The sequence below is a fragment of the Heterocephalus glaber genome, unplaced genomic scaffold, assembly GCF_053883595.1.
Source record: "Heterocephalus glaber isolate CG9 unplaced genomic scaffold, H.glaber_assembly_v1.0 deba00001472, whole genome shotgun sequence".
Lineage (NCBI taxonomy): Eukaryota > Metazoa > Chordata > Mammalia > Rodentia > Bathyergidae > Heterocephalus > Heterocephalus glaber.
Genome location: NW_028258315.1, coordinates 99,506,086 through 99,526,231, shown reverse-complemented (window position 1 = coordinate 99,526,231; position 20,146 = coordinate 99,506,086). Strand labels below are relative to the sequence as shown.

Sequence of the window (20,146 nt, the reverse complement as noted above, 5' to 3'; positions counted from 1 at the left end):
TTGTTCTCTGCCTCTTGGGATAAGGAATCAGGCCCTCCACACATTCATCCATTCGTGATGATAGGGCCATCATGACCCAGTCACCTCTTACTAGTCTCCACTTCCCACCCCTGTCACACTAGGCTCTAAGTGTCCAACATATCGACTTTGACCTTATTTATGTGAAGACTGTCACCCACAACCCCCTACTTTAAACAAGCTGAGTTTTAAGAATGATTTCTCTATTTATTGAGTAATGATCCAACAACCCTAGATGCTAGGCAAGAAGATAGTGAGTTTAGTAATTAGGCGACTTAGCCAATAATAAGTGAGCTTGAAACAGCACATTCCCTGCACATTCTAAGCATCAACAAATTCCGCAGTGTTCTTTCTTTTTGTATCTCTTATTACATGGTTAACCCTAATTGTCATTGAGTAGTTGCTGAGTGGATAGAGTCATAGTAGAGAAAAAAATGGAAAAAAATTACAAACTCAAAAGCTCGTTAACTCTGGACTTAATTTATGTGTGTCTGTTAATAGATTCAAATAAACATGGTTTTAGTTGGTGTTTTCTTTTCTACATTTCTCAGGGGTGTAGAAAATAGGGAAGCTATAGAAATTAAAGTTTAATTTGAGTTGGTGTGATTTATAATCTTATGGAAACATATTAGGCCAGACCACACCACTTAATAATAGCATGTGTCATTAATTAAGTGCTTACTGTGGCACTAGGAACTAGGCACTAGGCACTGTGGTGATTACAAGTTTGTTTTCATTTTCTTTCTTTCTCCTTCCTTCCTTCCTTCCTTCCTTCCTTCCTTCCTTCCTTCCTTCCTTCCTTCCTTCCTTCTTTTCCTTTCTTTCCTTTCTTTCTTGTGTAGGGAAGAACCCAGGGCCTCCCACATGCTAGACAGGTGCTCAATCCTTGAGCTGTATCCCCAGCCTAAGTTTGTTTGTTGTTAGCCCTCATTAGACTCTGAGAGGAACAGTTGGCCTCATTCCTGTGCTGTGTACCCTGAGGGCGATACTTACGGTGTGGAGAATGTACGTGTCTTGTTCAAGGATACATAGTTTAATAGAGATGGAACTCAGACTCAAACCCTGTTCTTACTGCTTTCAGAATCCAGGCTCTTGGGTTATTTCTCTGCCTGCAGTGACCTTAAAGACTTTTTAAATTAGCATATTGGATTTTAAAAAGAATGTTCTCTTGATAACATATGGATTAATCTTTGGCTGGGTGTAGGATACTAATATATCTATTTGGCAGCCATGTTAATTTATTTAATTGCTTCATAATTTTAGCTGACATTTTTCATCAAGATTTGTTGCAATTATAAAGCAATTTCCACAGCAGTATATGAAGGTACATGAATGTTTTCGTAATATTTTTACCATCTATTATTTATTTTAAGGAAAGTTTTGCCATATTTTAGTTTCCCATGAATCATTTAAGTCGCGAGAACAAAGTATAATATATTTTTATAATATATTTTTAAAGAAATAGCCTTGTATCAAGTTGTTTAATCAAAAAGTACAAATGAATTTTCTGGCTTCTCCTGTGGGTTGTGTGTATTTATGCTGAGGTCCATGTAAGGATACTTACTCTACTGGCTACACTCTGATTGCTTTACCTAAGGACTGGTGTGAAGGAAGCTGCCCAGAATGGTTGCTTTGAATTCAGACAAAGTCGTCACTGTTTTATTTCAACCACAAAGGTGAATAAAATAGACTTATTTACCCTCCTGTGGCATCTTTTCATATTGCATTTAAAATTAACCGATTACCTAGAGCTGGGCCTGTAGGTCTATAGCAGAGTGGGGATGGCGTATGTGAGGCTCCAGTTTCAATGCCAGCACTGTCCCCACCCCAAAAAAACTAACCAGTGGCCCATTTTAGTTTTAGGCAAATATACACCAAAGTACAGGGTAGATGGCCAGAGTGACACACTGTATTCTCAGGTGGCTACAAAACATTGAAAATTGCTAAAGATCTATTCTGTGTAGTAACAGGGAGAGAGAAAACAAATAATAAGCCAGTAGGTTGAAATGTTAATTATAGGTGAATTTGGTAAAAAGTATATGATGTTTATATCATATCAAAGTATCAGAGTTTTCTATGCATTTGGAATTACTTTTTTTAAAAAACAAACTTTACGGTGCCTGCCTCGCAAGCGCAAGGTTCCGAGTTCGATCCCCAGTACCAAAAAAAAAAAAAAGAAAAGAAAAGAAAAAAACAAACTTTATAAAAAGGAAAATCAACCCATATCAAAACAGCAACAATCAAACAAATAAACTAATTTTACTTTGAGAGAAAGAGGATTATATTATTTTATTTTGGGGTCCTCCAGCCTCATTTATATCAGTGTTTTTAACCTAGAATTGAGATTTTGTTAGTACTTTTTTTTTTTTTTGAAATAGGGTTTTACCATGTAAATAGTCCAGGCTGGCCTGGCCTTGAACTCACTGTGTAGCCCAGACTGCCTCAAACTCTGATAGTCCTCCTGCCTCAGACTCCTAAGTGCTAGGATTACAGGCATGCCCCACACCTGGCTAGGAGATTTTGTCAGTACCTTGATAAAGTATGTCACTTGAAGTATTAGGCTAGTCTGAATGATATGCATATTTTAAAACAAAAATAAAACTCTCATGGAATACCAAACTAATGCTAAAAGTTTTAATGACAGTCTCATTTAGTCCTTATGGAAATTCTGTGATATTATGTGCCACTGTTATCCTCATTTAAAGATGAGGAAACTGAGGCTAGGAAGTTTAACTTCTCTGCAGTTGTGAAGTGGGACTGAAACTCAGGCAGTTGAGTTGGATGTTTGAACTCCCATTAATAACCACATTTCCTTTGGTTAGACTGTGTGCTTGTATATACCACTACGTATACACCTACATGAATATATTCAGGAAATAAACTAGGAAGAATCATTTGAAATGAATCCGAAGAATCTACCAATGGGATTCTAGATAACTCTAAAAATTTTTACCAACTAATGATATTATTGTAAGCATATACTGAATAGTGGCTATTCAAGCACTAGGTTTTGTTCTAAAATGGTGTATATTCATTTAATCCTCTCAGTGATGCTATAATGTAGTTCCTTTTATTCTCCACATTCAAGGATATCAAGCAACAGAGGTGAAATAACTTGCTCAGCATGTTACAGCAGAAGTGATAGAGCTGCACTGTGTGGGCCTCATGTATCACTCTTGTCCAGTGGCTCATGCTGGCTACTAGAGAGAACATAAGGGCAAAAGAGGAAGTAGAATCAGTCATCCTGTTCTTGGTGGGTAGGTGGTGTGCTTGTTTTTCCATGTGCGTCCTAGGCTTAGAACAGCATCGGAGCCACTCAGGAAGACCCCGACGGACTCTTCAGGCTGCAGTGCATCTGACCGGTGTTGGGCGTGACCCCAGCTGCAGGGCCTTCTGCACTGGCCGAATTCCACTACCAGATACTCAGCTAGATACAAGTCCTGGGAGAGAGTACAATCAGCTTGCACAGTCTTTTGACCAGTGAATGAGCATGACATAGGACGTAAGGTAAATACCCAAAAAAGAGACAAGAAAGCTGGGCATTGTGGTATCATGGCACATACCTGTGCTTCAGGAGGCTGAACCACGAGGAGCACAGATTAAGGCCAGAATGGACAACTTGGTGAGACCCTGTCTCAAAATAAAGTAAGAAAGGGGGGATGTTGCTCTGTAGTAGGCATGCCATGTTCAGTCCCCATACCATGCAGGCAGGAGGGGGCAGGGAAAAAAGCAGCGGAACCTTTTTCCCTGGGTGAATCAGAAAACATCTGCCCATGTGGCTGAGGGCATGACACTCCAGTTAACATCTCTAGGCCTGTTTCCTCTGTATCAAGGAATCTGCGTATTGGGAAACAACAGACCCTGTAAGCATCCTAGACTTCTGAGGCCAATCCCAAGGTAATGTCCTATGACACTTGGGGCTTGCTCTGGAGGCCTCCTAAGTGCTGAGAGACCACATCAGTTTTTATCTGTCCAGAAATACTTAAAAACAAAGAACAACAACAAAAAAGCCACAACAAGAGTTATGATGTTGTTTTACTACTTCATGTGGCACATACCTGGAATGCCAGCTACACAGGAGGCTGAGGCAGATGGATTGCAAGTTCAAGGCCAGCCTGTGCAACTTGGAGAAACTCTGTCACCAAAGAAATAAATAGAAATGGAGGTCCTTTGTGAATAGGAGCCCTGGGGCAAATGATGTTACACTGCCCCACCTGTGCAACCCTTGTCAGGTATGGGATGGGATGAGATCCCTCCTTTGGACCAAGGCTTCAGACTCAGTGTCAATGGTCTGTGAAAGGAAGAAGCCTACAGAGGGCAAGTGACAGGTCTCCAAGGGCCATGCTTGGAATATCAGGCAGAGAGATGGGCTTTGCCAAGCCCAGACTCACCGGGCTCACCCTCCTCCTCCTCCTCTCCTTGTTCCTGACCTTTACTTCTACAAGAAGTTTGTTGGTATTGAAGTGGGACTTCTTTAGCCTCATGAACTGCCTGTTAGAAGTGGGCCTTTCCACTGTTGTTGTTAAGTGCTTTGCTTTGCAAGGGAGGCAAAATTTTGTTTTATTAGAAATGAAATGATTAAGTCCCATACCAGTCACCTGTGAAAGGTTCATTGCTGTGGCTTTCTAATCACAGTTGCTGTGCATAAGTGAATTTGATATTTCTCTCCTTTCCCAACTCATAGGATGAGATCATTGCAAACAGACTTTATAGGATTATTGGAGTTTTTATATTTTTCTTTGTCAACTGAATCAAAGAATATAAATTTCTTATTTTCATCTCTAAATACTTTTACACAGTTTCAGCTTCAGTTAATTAGTGATTTTGGGAGAAAATCAATACCTGTCTCAATAAAATTTTGAAAGAAAAAGTTGCTTGACTTGTAGATGGAATGACCTTTATATGTATGATGTGACTGGATAATGAGGCCATCTGTGAAGCCACCAGGTGGAGTGAAATTCAGCCCAAGTTCTGAGCACGTTGCCTACATGACTGCCACCAACTCTGGACTCTAGACGGGTTTTCCTAGTAGATGGAATTTTATGGCTAGTACAGGTTGGCTTGGGGTCATGTTTGGTTCCCGGCTCCAGTCTTCCTGAAGGCCACCAGTTGGAAAGTGGCCATTCCACTTTCCGCATCGTGTCAGAGTTAGACGCCGGTGCAGCTCCGCATCAGTTAGGGACCCTGTCGGTGAGCTGCTGGGTGCACAGTAGAGTGGGTCATCTAGAAATCAAGAAATGGTCATGTATGACTAAAACAACACAGTCTTTCTGGGGAACATGGAGTAGCTGGAAAGTAGTTTGTTGATATGACAGTTTCTGTTTTGTCCTGAATTCATATCATGTGCCTTAGGGATCTGGCCTGGTGTGGTATTTCAGCCTTCACTTTTCCCTCCTTCACTCTTTGCTCTCTTCCTTTCTCCTTCTGTCCTTCCATTTCCCTGCCTCTCTTTCTTTCCTTCCTTTCTAGGATAGCTTGATGTTTATAAACAATTACTGGACTGAGGCATATTTCAGTTCCAAGAGATCCCTTTTCTAAAAAAAAAAAAAATTAAGGTATAAAATCTATATAGAAACTTAGACAAATCTTAAGTGAATAGCTTCCTGAATTTTATATAACACACACACACACACACACACACACACACACACACACACCATCACATAACCACTAACCAAAACAGTTTACTGAATACAGCAAGCATTCTGGCAGCCCCTGCTGTCTCTTCCTATTGAATACCCCTCTTTCTTTCCAGAGGTAACCATGAGTCCAGTGCTGTCCCCATAGACTTAATTTTGTCTGCTCCTGCATTTCAGATAAATGGAATCATATAGTATACCTTATTTGATTCCAACATCTTTCACTACCATTACCCTTATGAGAGTCATCCCTGTTATTTGAATGCAATTTTATTTTTTCCACTTTATGGTTTTTGATTTTATAAGTATATTATGATCCATTCTTCTGATGATTTGAATTGTTTTCACTTTTTAGCTATTGCTGTGAATGATCTTATACAAGTGGATTATCTGTCCAATTCTTCAGGGAGAATTGCTAGATTGCAGTGGAGACATACTCAGTTGTAGTAGATATTGCTGAACAGTTTTCAGAGTGGTTGTAGCATTTGTGGTGGTACCTCCAAGGAGCTGAGATTCTCCTCTTCTGCAACACTGGATACTTCAGTTTTTAAACATTTTTTGCCATCCTGGTTAAAGTGCAGTTATATTTCACTGTGACTTTAATTTGTATTTTCCTGACGTGGAATGATACTGAGTACTATTTCAAATGCTCTTTGTCCATCTGTATATTTTCCTTTGTGAACCTCCTGTTCAAGTCTGTTCCCATTTTTCTTTTAAATTAGATTTCTTGCCATTTTCTGATCTACAGAAAGAACTGGGCTTTAAAGTCTGTCTGTGTGCTCAGTAGCTGTGCTCAGAGGGGTTCCTAACCTTTAGTTTCACTTGCAGAAGGGAGCACGGTTTATTTTGTGCTGTATAGTTTCTGGGCATAATGACATGGAGAGGTGTGTGTTCATTTCTGCCCACAAAGCATACAGCACCTCATTCAGGTACAGAGAAACTGGGTGAGTAATATCAAATTTATTCTTCTTCTCTCAGATGAACAGCCCATTAAGACATTGTAACATGCTTTCCTCCTTTCTTTGTGTGCTCTTCTCTTACTTTATACTTGTAGTACAAAACGAAAGACAGTGGCTGCATGCATAGGACATAATAGGCCACAGTGATTGACTTGTCTCACAGGCACACTAGAGGTCATGTCAGTTCTCCGCAGAGTTTTGTTGTTACAGTAGAGACAAATGAGAACCAGAAGTAAGTTTCTGAGAAGAGAGGAGTAAGATAAAATATATACATAGACCCAATTGCAGATGTCTGCCTGCCCTGGGTATCGGCGGGGCTCATGAAGGAATAGAAACTGGGCTTCGTCCCTAATTTTCCCCTCCCTTGTCAGTTAGTTTCTCAGAGACTCACTTTCTTCATTTTTAAAATTAGGAAATAACAGCTCCCTTAGAGGGCCCTTAGGAGGTCTCCCGCAGGGCTGAGTCCTCTGTAAGCACGTGGTGAATGACAGTGTATGAGGAGACGGGTAGGCAGAGAAGCTGTGGCTTCTTCTCTGCTAGCAGGCTGTTGCTGATCTGCTCCCAGGGCCATAGTCATTGTGGTGCATTCCTGCAGCACTTCATGTGGCTGGTATGGGAGCATAGCACAGAGTTCTGCAGGCAAAAATCTGGCATGGGCCTGGTGAACATGATGCCAAACACCCTAATTTGTTTTCTGAAGCCAGCAAGAGCCAAGCAGAGGAGACAAAAAGGTGAGACTGTAGGTTTAATGGAGATTGAACAGTTTTAGGAATGGAGGGATATGATCTTTTAAAATAACCCATTTGTAGTAAGAGCCAGTCCTACAAATTTAAAAGGGTCAACCTTTACAACATCCCTTGTGCAATAAAAGACTGGAATTTCTGTATTTGATAGAGCAGGCGTGCGGTGCTTCTTCTCATTTGCTATGAGCTATTGTGGCGCTGTGACAGCCGAAGGCCACTGCTGCTGCACTCTCTTGGGGAGGCCTGTGAGAAAGCTTCCCTGGGTACTGACCGGAAAGATGCTCATCTTTTGCAGCCTTGCTAAAGTAGTGACATTGTACGGGAAGTGTTCTGCCTCTGTTCTGTTTCCATTTCCTGTTGGGGTTTATATCTGTAGGGACTCTGTTAATTTTCTCTTTGTTGTTTGGTTCTCCAGTTGTCTTAAAAAAGTTAGAGTAGCCAAGTGCAGTGGTAAACACTTGTGATTCCAGCTACATGGGAGCCTACAGCTGAAGGATAAAAAGTTCAAGGCCAGCCCGGGTAACTTGGAGAGACTGTTTCAAAACCAACACTTAAAAAGAGCACCTGAGGTTCAAGCCCCACCATCACCCGCTCCCCAAAGCTAGTCTGTGGTCAGTGAAGTTGTTCTTTAGAAGTCACCTCACACATTCATGGCAATTCAAGTCCAAATTTAGCTGGAAAACGGCATTTCATGCTGCTTTCTTTTTTCTCTCCTTTTTATTTACAGTAGAAATCAAAGCTCATTATAAGGAGGACACCCATTTCTATATGTATATATGTAACTGTGAAGTGAATTGTCATTTGTCTTTGATATGTGAAAATCATCATTTTCTGTAAGCCAGCAAAAGGTCAAGAACAGCAACTCTGATATCACGTGCGTGTTGTACGCTAATGTTATAATCAGACCCTTGGCCTCTTTGAAACGCAGCAAAAATGAGGGGTTTGTTTTGTCCCCATTCCTCAGCAATACGTTATCTTGGAATAATCACTGTAAATTCATGCCAGTCCTTATCCAGGCACAGCTTTGCTGCAGAATCACAGCTTAAACTGTTGTCCTTTGAAGAGTGTTTTGTTTTTTTGGGGGGAGGGTGTACCAGGGATCAAACTCTCGGGACCTTGCACCTGCAAAGCAGGCAGTTGAACCACTGAGCTAAATCCCTGGCAAGTGTTTTTCATTTTTAACAGTGTTTCCTTTGATATATAACACCATCTCAATCTTCAGATGCACGTATTTTTCTACATTTGCTTGTTTTCAAATGTAGATGTACATATTTAATTTAATGTGGTACTTTTCTTTTTCTTGAAAAGCTGCACAATGAAAGATACAACTTACAGTTACTGACATCTTAAAATTAAGGAAATTTTGGTATTGAAGAAATTACACAATGCTGTAGCATGCGCGAGTTCCCCAAAAGTCATTTGTTGAAGCTTTATAGCCACGGTGGTAGTATTTTGAGGTGAGGCCCCCAAAGGTGATATGTCATGGCTTCAGTTTCTTTTCCCCTTTTGCCCTGTGAAGACTTAGTGTTCATCCCTCAGAGGAGACAGGCATAAGTCACCACCATCTGGGAAGGAGGGCGCACCTCTCATCAGACATCAGGCTTGCTGGAGCTTTGATCTTGGAATTACATCCTCCAGAACTATGAGAAGGTAATTTCTGGTTTTCATTAGTAGCACCACAAATAGACTAAGATACAAGTCTATTGTTTTTTGTTACTTTGTTTCAAATTTGTATTTGGGGCGGCTTGCAAGTCCAGCACATGAGAGACTTTATTTCCCTCGGGATTTCACGCACAGTTAAGTAGTTGCCTTCAGGTAGCAGTGATAACTCCCTCTTATCTACTTTCCATGGTTCCATCAATCAGACAAATTTAATCCACGTTTCCAATTAATACTTTAATTTTGTCATTTCAAATAATTGCTAAATTATTGTTTTTGTTATAGAAGCAACACATAGAAAATTAAAAATAGAAGCAGCACAATGAATTTCAAAATCTCCTTTGACCATTCCCACTCCATAGTATAACCACAGATCATCATTTAATCCCTTGAGCACTTATGTAGCAGGCATGAGGCTCTGGGTTTGATCTCCAGCACCATCCCCTGCCAAAAAGTATTTATTTTGGACTGGGTGTATAGCTTAGTGGTAGAGCATTTGCCTAGCATGCACAAGGCCCTGGGTTTGATCCTTAGTGCTGCCAGAACAAAACAAAAAATATTCCTAGGAGGTCTTTTTCTAATAATTCATATTGTGTTACTTTCCATCACTATGACAAAATACCTGAAAAACTCATGTTAAAAAGTGGAAAGGTTTGTTTTGCTCATAGTGTCAGAGTCCATGGTTGCTTGAATCCATTGCTTTGGGCCTGCAGCAAAGCAGAACATTATGGTGGAAGCATGTATCCAAGGAAACCTGCTTACTTCATGGCAGCCAGGAGCAAAGAGAGCAAGAGGAAGAGACGAGAGCCTCAGTATTCTCTTCCAGGGCACATACCCCACCAATCCAGCTGCCCTCCAAGAGGCCTCACTTCCTGAAGGCTCCATCACCTCTGAAGAGTGCCACGGGCTGATGACCAGATGTTTGTGACCTGGGCTTTGGAGGAGTTGAAGATCCAGACTATAACGTGTGAACCTTGGAAAATACATTGTGTGTGTGTGTGTGTGTGTGTGTGTGTGTGTGTGTGTATTTAGGTTTATGAAAGGGTGCTATGCTCTTCCTTAAAGGCTTCATTAAATCTGGCATGTTTCTTTTATTTGCTACTGGAAAGAGGGAGAGTTTATTTTAGGTATAGTCTTTGGTCTACTCAGGTTTTTACTGTTTAAGACAATTTAACTAATTAATTATTCTAGAAAATCCATTCAGTGCAGATTTCAAATTACTTAAGTAACTTGGGCATGGCACTGTCTTGCATATATGGAGTTAAATCAATCTTTATCTTTTTGGGTGAGGGTCGGTGGTGGGGATTGAGCTTGAGGTCTTTGCAGTAAGCTATCGCCCAACTTTAAAAAATTTTTTGTTTTAAATTTTGAGACAGGGTCTTGCTAAGTCACTGAATTGCCCACACTGGGCTTGAGATGGCTCAGCATCCCAGTGTTGGGATGACAGACATGTACCACCAAGTCCGGCTTATAAATACCTTTTATATTTGTAATAACTCCCATTTTTGTTCCGGAAATTCATTATATGTGATATTTCCTTCCCCTACTCATGGTTCTGTTGTCCAAAAATTTTTTTTTCTTTTTCCTTTATACAAAAGGCTATTCACTGGATTACTTTTTTCTTATTGCCTGTACTTTATCTGTATCTCTACCTTAACATCATTGTATGGCTAGGCCATGATTTCTACCTTAACATCACTATTATTATGTATTTGTATTGAACATGTACCAACTCTCATTTTGGTCATTATTTCCCAAGAAGTACTGTATAACAGCTATTTAGACATTCTAAATAGCCTGGAGATGACATAGTGTGTAGGAGGCTGTCTTCAGGGTATGTGCAAATGCTATGCCATTTCACATGAAGGACTTGAGCACCCTTGGATTTGGAATTGTTTTGAGGTCTTGGAGCCAGTCTCCCTTAGATACCGAGGTGTGCCTACTTGTACTGTAGTTGTGCGGGGAGCTCCAGTGCTAGGGATAACACACAGGGAACAGTAACCACCTAATATACCGTGTCACACTTCAGTGGAAATGGGAAGCGTTTAAACTAAAATTACCAGGCCAAGGATTTAGCTCAGTGGTTCTGCCGCCTGCATCACAAATGCAAGCTCCCAAGTTCGATCCCCAGTACCAAAAAAAAAAAAACCAACTAAAATTACCATTCTGTCCTAGACACAGGTTGTACAAGCGTCACTACAGTCTGATTTTAGGATATTTTATAACGCGAGAGCTCTGTAGCCATTAATAAAAGGCACACCCCCAACTCGCACAGCTCCAGGGACTTCTGGGCTGCTCTGTCCCTGTGTTTTTGCCCACTGCAGACGTTTAACATAAGCGCAGTTATGTGATACGTGACTTTTTCGTCTGTCTTCTTTTATGTAACAGTGTTTTCGTGGCACTCTATTCCTCTTCTGCTCAGGAGTCGTAAATGGGCGAGCTCATTTTGTTCCTTCACCAGTTCATGGACATTCAAACTCTTTCCGTCTTGGCTGTTAAGAGTAACACTGCTGTGAACATACATGTTGACATCCTTGCGTACATGTGTGTTTTCCTTTCTCATGGCTGCATCCGTGTACTGCACCCTATAATAACTCCGACTTTCTGAGGAGCTGACACCCCATTCTCCAAATGGCTGACCTTTTGTGTCCCATGCGTGACTTCTGCCTCTTCACACCCTTGATAATACTTGTCTTCTTAGTGGGCATGAAATAGTTTCTCACTGTGGTTTTCACTGATGTTTTCCATTTGGCCAGTTACATTTACATTGAGTACCTTCAATTATGCTTATTGGCCATTTGTGTAGCATTTTTGGAGAAAAATCTACTTAAGCCCTTTGCCTGTTTTTCAGGTGGGTTGTCAGTTTGTTGCTCAGTTGTCAGACTTGTTCATATATTCTTTTTTAAAAAAATTTTATTTTATTGGTACACTTAAAGTATATAATATGATAACATTCATCATTGGAAATTTTCACCTTTACATAATCTCTCTTGGTTCTTATTTTTCCCCCTTCCCCTGCCCTCCCTTCAACCCCTCCATCCCTCCCTATTTACAAAGACTTTTGTTTCCTTTTTATCATTTTCTCATATTAATTCCATTCCCTTCCTTCCTTTCCCCTACCCCTCCCACTTCCCCTTCCCCTTTGCCTCTTTTCTTCGTATTTCATGTTATCTATTATACCTTTTAGTCCTTATTTACACTTTCAGTTTCTCACACTTGAGAAATTACTTGGTATTTACACGTGTGTCCTATTTATTCACTTAAGAGTATCACCTCAATGTGCATCCATTTAGCAATAAATGTCTTCCAAGCTTTAGCTATTACAAACTGTGCTGCTATGAACATAGGTGCACATATATCGCTGTGGTATGATTCTTTGAATTCTTTGGGGAAGATACCCAGCAGGGTAATAGCTGGGTCAAATGGGACCTCCAGTCCTAGTTCTTTGAGGTATCTCCATACTGATTTCCACAGTGGTTGCACCAGTCTACACTCCCACCAACAATGGAGCAGGGTTCCTTTCTCCCCACAGCCCTGCCAGCATTTGTTATTGGTTGATTTCTTGATAGCAGCCATTCTTTCTGGAGTGAGGTGGAATCTCAGTGTTGCTTTCATTTGCATCTCTCGAATGACCAGTGATGTTGAACATTTTTTCATATGTTTATTTGCCATTTCTACTTCTTTGTCTGAGAAATGTCTGTTCATTTCAGAAGCCCATTTTTGGAATGGGTCTTTAAATTTGGGAGGTCTGATTTTTTTTTTTAAGTTCTTTATAGATTTGACATAGAAGACCTTCCTCTGAGGGGCTGCTGGTGAAAATTTTTTCCCACATTGTGGGTTGTCTCTTCACACTGCTGGTAGTTTCTCTTGCTATGCAGAAGCTTTTTAGTAAGAAGAGATCCCACTTGTTGATTGTTTGTTCTAGTTCATGGACAACTGAGGTTTTCTTCATAAAGTCTTTTCCTACACCCATGTTTTCAAGAGTTCTAACTGACCTCTGTTCCAGCCAGTTCAGTGTTTCTGTTTTAATATTTAGATCTTTAATCCATTTTGATTTTAGTTTAGTGCATGGTGAGAGAAATAGGTCTAGTTTTAGTCTTTGGAAAGTTGAAACCCAATTTTTCCAGCACCCTTTATTAAAGAGGCTATCTTTCCTCCAGTGAGGGTGTTTGGCTCCTTTATCGAAGATGCGATGGCTGAGTGTGTCTGGAGTTGTTTCTGAATCTTCTAAGCTGTTCCACTGGTCCTCAGGTCTGTTTTTTTGCTGGTACCATGCTGTTTTTATCACAATAGCTTTGTAGTGTAGTTTCAAGTTGGGGGTTATAATACTCCCTGGCATGTCTCTGTTAAATAGAATTGCTTTTGCTATTCTGGGTCTCTTCTTGTTCCAAATGAATTTTTGGATTGTTTTCTCAAGGTCTGTGAAGTATGCTGCTGGGATTTCAATTGGGATTGCATTGAATCTATATAGCAGTTTTGGAAGTATGGCCATTTTCACTATGTTGATCCTTCCTACCCAGGATCAAGGGATGTCTTTCCATTTTCTGATATCCTCTTCAATCTCTTTTTTCAAAGTGCTATAGTTTTCAGAGAAGAAGTCTTTGATTTCTTTTGTTAGGTTGATTCCTAGGTATTTCAGTTTTTTGGATGCTATTGTGAAAGGAATTGTTTGCCCTATTTCTCTCTCAGTGAGTCTGTTGTTCGTATAGAGGAAAGCTATTGATCTTTGTGTGTTGACCTTGTATCCAGCTACTTTATTGTATTTGGTTATTAAATCTAGAAGACTTTTGGTGAAGTTTTTCAAGTCTTTGATATAAAGTATCATGTCATGTCAAAAAATGACCATTTGACTTCTTCATATCCTACCTTTATTACTCTTATTTCTTTCTCTTGTCTAATTGCTGTGGGTAATGTTTCCAAAACTACATTGAACAGGAGTGGTGATAGTGGACATCCTTGTCTTGTTCCTGATTTTAGTGTGAAGGATTTCAGTTTTTGACCATTTAGTATGATATTGGCTGTTGGTTTTTCATAGATGGCTTTTATCAGATTGAGGTAGAGACCATCTATTCCAATTTTTGTAGGATTTTTATCATAAATGCATGTTGGATTTTGTCAAATGCTTCTTCTGCATCTATTGCAATGATCATATGGTTTTTGTCCTTGGCTCTATTGAAATAGTGTATTACATTGATTGATTTGCATATGTTGAACCATCCCTGCATCCCTGGGATGAATCCCACTTGATCAGGGTGTATGATCTTCTTGATGATCTTCTGCATTCTATTTGCCAGTATCTTATTAAGGGTTTTTGCATCTATGTCCCTTAGTGAGATTGGCCTATAGTTCTCTTTTTCAGTTGGGTCTTTCTCTGTTTTGGGGATCAAGGTGATGCTTGCTTCCAGGAATGAATTTGGGAGTATTGCTTCCCTTTCGATTTCACTGAAGAGTTTGAACAGTAATGGCAGTATTTCCTCTCTAAATGTCTTGTAGAATTCAGCGGTGAAGCCATTAGGACTAGGGCTTTTCTTGGTTGGTAAGTTTTTAATTACGTTTTCAATTTCATTGATTGATATTGGGTTGTTTAGAATTTTTAGGTCTTCTTCGTTCAACTTTGGTAATTCATACATGTCTAGGAATCTGTCCCTTTCCTGTGTGTTTTCCATCTTATTGGCGTATAGGTTCTGGAAGTAGGTATTGATGATCCTCTGGATTTCTGTTGGGTCTGTTGTAATTTCACCCTTTCTATTCCTAATTGCATGGATTTGGGCCTTTTCTTTCCTTTTTCTGATAAGTTTGGCTAAGGATTTGTCAATTTTGTTTGTTCTTTTGAAGAACCAACTCTTGACTTCATTGATTTTTTGTATTGTTTTCTTAGCCTCCATTGCATTGATTTCTGCTCCGATCTTTATAATTTCTTCCCTCATATGAGCTTTGGGTTTGTCCTGCTCTTCTTTTTCTAGAAGCTTGAGGTTCAGCATCAGGTTGTTTAATTGGGCTCGCTCTGTTTTCATAATATGAGTATTCACTGCTATGAATTTCCCTTTTAAGACTGCTTTTATTGTGTCTCATAGATTTCGATATGTTGTACTGTCACTGTCATTTAATTGAAGGAACTGTCTGATTTCTTCTTTAATTTCCTCTGTGACCCATTGGTTATTCAGAAGTGTGTTGTTCGATTTCCATGTGTTTATGAAGTTTTTGTGATTTCTTTTTCTATTGATCTCCCATTTCATCGCAGTATGGTCTGATAATATACAGGGGATAACTTCAATTCCTTTGTACTTACCTAAAGATGTTCTGTGAGTGAGTATGTGGTCTATTTTGGAGAACAACCCGTGTGCAGTTGAAAAGAATGTGTATTCTGATTTTGTGGGGTGGAACACTCTGTAAACATCTGTGAAGTTCATTTGTTCAAGAGTTTGATTGAGTTCTAGTATTTTATTGCTTGTTTTTTGTCTAGTTGATCTATCTATTTGTAACAGTGGGATATTGAGGTCCCCCACTGCTATTGTATTAGTGCCTATATGATTTTTTATGTCCATTATTATTTGTTTTATATAGTTGGGCACACTAGTGTTTGTTGCATAGATATTTATGATTGTCATCTCTTCCTGTTGGATTGTTCCCTTTACAAGGATATAGTGTCCTTCTTTGTCTCTCTTAATCAGTGTTGGTTTGAAATCCACTTGATCTGCAAAGAGGATAACTACTCCTGCTTTTTTTCGGATTCCCATTGCATGGAGTATTTTTCACCCTTAACTTTCAGTTTATGAGTTTCTTTTTGAATTAAGTGTGTTTCTTGTATGCAGCATATTGTTGGAGCTTGCTTCTTGACCCATTCTGCTAGTCTCTTTCTTTTGATTGGTGAGTTGAGACCATTAACATTGATGGTTATAACTGATATGTATTGAGTTATCATTGTCATGACTTTTTCTTTTTGTTTGATTCTCCCCCTTTGCTTTTAATTTCTTGTCGTGCCCATTGGATTCATTCTGCTGGGCTTCCTGGGGTTGTGATCCTCGTTGTCTTTACTTAGGATTTTGTCTAAAATTTTTTGGAGTGCTGGTTTGGTATTCATGAAGTTGCTAAGGTACTCTTTATCATGAAAGTATCTTATGTCTCCATCAATTTTGAAAGATAGTTTTGCAGGGTACATCAATCTGGGTTGGAGGCTGTTTTCCTTTAGGGCTTGAAATACCTCACTCCAAGCTCTTCTTGCCTTAAGGGTTTGCATTGAGAAGTCTGCTGTGATTCTGATGGGCTTTCCTTTGTATGTGATTTGTTTCTTTTCTCTAATTGCATGTAGAATTTTGTTCTTCTGTTTGGTTTCTGGAATCTTAACAATTATATGCCTATGTGTAAATTTTTTTGATCCAGGCTAGTTGGAATCCTATATGCCTCGGTTATCTGTATGTCAAGTTCTTTTCCCCTGCTTGGGAAATTTTCTGCCATCACTTCTGTGAACAGTTTTTTTTATGTCATCTGCACTCTCTCCTGTTTCTTCATTGCCTCCAGTCAGTCTTGTGTTATTCTTCCTTGCATCATCTAGCAGCTGCTGGATTGATTTCTCATGGTCCCTTACAATTTTAAAGACATTTTTCTTTTACCAGTCACTAATTGAAATCTTACCTTCTATATCTGAAATTCTGTCTTCACATTGGCTCATACTGCTGCATAGACTTTCAATGGAGTTTTTAATCTGCTGGAAATCTGTTTGCATCTGTTCTATGGATTCCATGTTTCCTATGTTGGGATTCCATCATGTTCCTCAGCTCCTCTATTTTTTTTTTTTATCTGTATCCTCTCTAGATTTATTAATCATGTCTTGCACTATGGGTACAGTCTCTGCTGTTATGTGAGAAATTATTTCTGATTTCATTTTTCCTAGATCTTTTTTGTTGCCTGTTCAGGGAGTCCAGGTGGTTGAGTATCAGAGGGTTCCATCTCATTTCCCTTTGGGGTTGCTGTAGGTGATCTGGATGTCTGGTTCTGAGGCTTGTTTAGGTGTCTTCTCATTTTGAAGGCGGTGTGTGTGTGGGGGGGTGGTGGAGCTGCTGGCACCTGTGCAATTCACCTCCTGTGTTCTGGGAGCTATGCCTCACCTACCTAGAAGCCCCCTCCAGGCTGGAAGCCGCAGCATGCCTACCCGGAAGCCTTCTCTGGGCTGGGAGCTGTCTATGTGTGATACTCTTAAGCACATTTTGTAATAGCTAAAACTTGGAAACAGCCCAAATGCCCATCAGCTGGAGACTGGATAAAGAAAATGTGGTTTTTTAATAAAATGGAGTACTACTCAGTCATAAAAAATGAAAAATTAAGACATTGATAGCTAAGTGGATGCACATTGCATTGATACTTCTTCATATATTGTTTACATGTCCCATATCCAACATGTGATTCACACACATTGTCTCTTGTTCAATGGGCGATTTTTAATTTTCTTTGATACCATTTTCAGTGGAAAATACACTCATTTTGATGTAGTCTAATGGACCTAATTATTCTTGTGTTGCTTTTGTTGTCATTGTTTAACCTAGGATTGTAAAGATTTGCGTATTTTTATCTAAGCATTTTATTATTTTAGGTCCCATGTTTAGTTTTAAGAACTATTGTGAGCAAACCTTTATGTGTGATATGAGGTATGGTTCCAAATTTATTCTTTTGCATGTAAATGTCCAACTGCCCCAGAACTATTTGCTGAACTATCTGCTCTTTTTTAAAAAAAAGTTTATTTCACTTTTTACCCTCATACTGGGAATTGAACCCAGGCCCTTCAAACTGAGCTGTATTCCCATCCCTTTTCAAATTATTTAAAATTGTTTTCTAGATATGCTCTTAATAAATTGTTAAATTGCCCTGGCTGGGCTCAAACTTAGGGTCCTCCTGCTTCAGCCTCCCAAAGTTCTGGGATTATGGGCACACACCATCATCTCAAGGTTTACATTTATTTTCATAGCTTTATAAGTATAAAGCATAATTCATTTATTTTTTATTTCTTACTCTCTAATAAATGCATAAAGGCCATAATTTCCTTCATGCAGGTACTTGCGAACGTCCTCCAGATTGTATTATCATTTTTGCTTTCCTTTTTACTGTTAATGTCTTTTTTATTGCATTTTACGCAGTGAACATGGCCTCTATTGTCAGTCCAACATAATTTTATCAAAGGACCTTTCTGTTACAGCACAATACAGAGCGCTTTTTCCCACCCCGCTGATGTTCACACCACTGCCTCGTGCCCTCAGAGCTGTGCTGGGAACTTGCTGAGCCGAAGCATGCAGGCGAGGGTGGGGCGAGGGTTCAGAGCAGCTCCACACCCAAAAGTGGCCCGCGATGGCGCTGCCAGCGATTTTTGCTGGGCACTTCCGCTGCCTAGCACTCGCTTTTGTCCTCTTTTCAGTAGTCTTACTCCTGAAAAGTAGTATTTATTTAGTCTTCGTAACTATATTACTAGACAGGATCTCTTTAATTCCTGTTTTACAGGTTAGAAAGTAGATGTGTTGCAAGATAAACTTATTTACCCACCGAAAAAAGAGGCGGAGGTGAGTTTTGAGCTAGTTAGGCGCCAGACCCTGCTCTTATAACTACTATGGACAGTTGCTTCCCACGCGATCACTTTTCTACAGTATTTAATTGGTGTGATTTTTAAGTATTTGCTTGTCAGTTTCGACGTACTCGGAGGGAAATTCAAGGCCCTGGTCTTACAGTTTGTTAGAATGCTGCCAGTAAAGAAGCGTCCATATGTTCATGTGCTGGGAAGGGCCTGAGGACTCCACTCCACTCTCCTTGAGTCTGGAGGTCAGCCCCCAGGAAGGAAGAAGCCTCGCCGGTGCTTTGGCTCTAGCTTTTTGTGTATAACAAGTGATTTCAGAAGAAATGCAGGTCACCATCTCTCCTGGCATGTGCGGGAGACTCGTGAACTCGAGAGACTTGGATTTTGAGATCAAGTGTATATCTCTGATAAAACCTGAGTAGATTTCCGTGGACTCTTCTTGAGAAACCTTATCTTTGGAGTTCAGATTGAAAATTATTTGTTACTGTTAGGATTATTTCCAAACCAAATGAAGGCTATTTTCCTCCCCCTATCGCAGATTGGAAAGCTACATCTGTAAGTGCTTTCTGAATAAAAGTTCTCTTCTTCATAAAGAGAGTGACTTTTATATTTTTGTTCCCTTCATACAGACTCTATGCAGTTCCCTTGTGAGGGAGTAATTTAATTTTTATTGCACTATCATCTTGTGGAAAACTAATAAAATACAAATTCTGTTTTTAAGTATTAGGTTATGGCTGAAGACTTTTGAAAGTTGTAGGTAATATCTGCTTTTCTTTTTTGATGATGATAGAGAGAAGGAAAGATGTCAATCCTCACATGAACATGATTGAAAAAGAAACTATTCCCTAAGTTTTCGTTTTTCTCAGACCAAAAAATGGGAGCTAATGCTTTGCATTCAGCACTCAAGACCCTTTTACCTGCCCAAAAGCAGATATGAATCAAGAATGGAGCAAATCAACTTATTTTTCTTCCAAAATGTCTGATTTATGTTTTGTGCCAGGTGGGATAAGGCCCTGGATTCTGGGGTCTGTATTTTGCTAATTGAAGCCCTGGAAGGTGTTTTATGTTGCAGGTCCCTTTGGGTGTATGCTTTCATTTTGTTTCAATGCCTTATATAGAAGTAAATTAATCATAATAGGGATAGTATGAACAGGTGACATTTAGTGCAAGTCTTTTATATAAGGGTGGGCTGTGCCAGTTACTTTGTATCATCCTCCCTACAAGTGAGTAGTTTTTCATCCAGTTTTTACAGTAGGGGAGTAGGCAGGTAACTAACGGATGTCACATGGGTGGAAAGTGGGGAGGTGGTACATGACCAGCAGAAGAAAGGAGCTTTAGAAATGTAGTTCTTCCTCATCAGGGAGTGTCGGGGACCACAGGTCAGATTCACGTGCACAGCGCCTGTTGACTGAGTAGCAAGCTTGAAGAAATATGTTGTGCTTTGTCATTTGCCGTGAAATCCAGCTGATCCTGCATTTGAGGGAAAACTCGTGTTATCCTAGTCTGAGTGCTCTGCTGTCCTCCTAGTGGTGTTCCCTGTCCCCTTGAGACTGCTTTGCCATCAGCTGCAGT

The 20,146-nt window shown here is 39.8% G+C and overlaps 1 protein-coding gene across 38 annotated transcripts in view; it reads left to right on the top strand.

Moving 5' to 3' along the window:
- Positions 1-20,146, top strand: part of Magi1 (membrane associated guanylate kinase, WW and PDZ domain containing 1) — a 353,668-nt gene that overhangs the window by 127,229 nt on the left and 206,293 nt on the right. The window lies entirely within an intron of this gene.